This window comes from Vidua macroura, chromosome 4 (genome assembly GCF_024509145.1).
Source record: "Vidua macroura isolate BioBank_ID:100142 chromosome 4, ASM2450914v1, whole genome shotgun sequence".
Taxonomy (NCBI): Eukaryota; Metazoa; Chordata; class Aves; order Passeriformes; family Viduidae; genus Vidua; species Vidua macroura.
This window is the reverse complement of record NC_071574.1, coordinates 22,175,723-22,176,784: the sequence shown is the minus strand read 5'-3', so window position 1 is coordinate 22,176,784 and position 1,062 is coordinate 22,175,723.

Sequence of the window (1,062 nt, the reverse complement as noted above, 5' to 3'; positions counted from 1 at the left end):
TTGGCTTATCACTCAGTCTACATCAGTCCCAATCAGAAGACACTTTGTGGTTCTATTTATAAATCTTTTCTTAGCTGTAAAGGCTGCTGGTTTGTGAAAACTCAGCTGTTTACATCAGGGAAAAACATAAAATACATGAAAATGAGTTGACTTGCAGCAAATAATTAAGAGTGTGATCTATCACCTCATGCCAGGACAGAGTGCTTTGGTTAGCACCACTCCTTGCACCTGCAGGGAACACACACACAATTGTTTATTGACACAAAGTGAAGAAAACCTCAGAGCAGATTTGTGTGGTGCACATCGTACTACAGCATCAGAAAACTTTGCTCTAATTCTGCTGCATTCTGGTCCCAGAGGAGAGCAAAGCAGAGCAATAGCAAATGGACTTTGCTAAGGCCAAAGTACAATGAAAAGGAGAAAGAAAAACAAACAGAAAAGCACAACATCCACTGTAGATGAGAAGCAGCAGCACGACAGCCATAACTACAAATGCGCATTACTCATGGACACAGTTTGCACAAATCCTTCTTCAATGATAACAAAAAACCCACCCACCAAAACCAACCAAAACCCCAAAACCACAGCTTAAATCACACTTGGTTCTTTATGTAAAAGGCTTAGGAGCTGTCCTTTTTTGGTGCTGGTGGTGGAGGGTTTTGGAGTGTTTTCGTTCTGGGTTTTTTGGTGCTGGAGTGTTTTGGAATGTCTCTGCAACTGTTTGAGGCATCTATAAATAGATCAAATAGTGTGGGCTTCACATTAGTTAGAAATAATCTAAAAAAGACATTACTTGGCTTGTTCCACACATTTTACATTTAGAAAAAACACCCATCATCTGACTCCTCAACACCTGCCTTAGTATTATTATAATTATATCCATTCAAATGGCACTTTATCACTTTAAATTCACTTTGAACGAAAGCCAAGAAATTCCAGCACTCAGTATGCTCTGCTAGCCCCAGGTCAGCAAACTGGCTCGTTATCAGGAATAAGGCAGATACCGTGTGTGTGCGAGACGGGGGAGGAGGAGAGTCATGCAGGCGGTCACGGGAGGGGGCG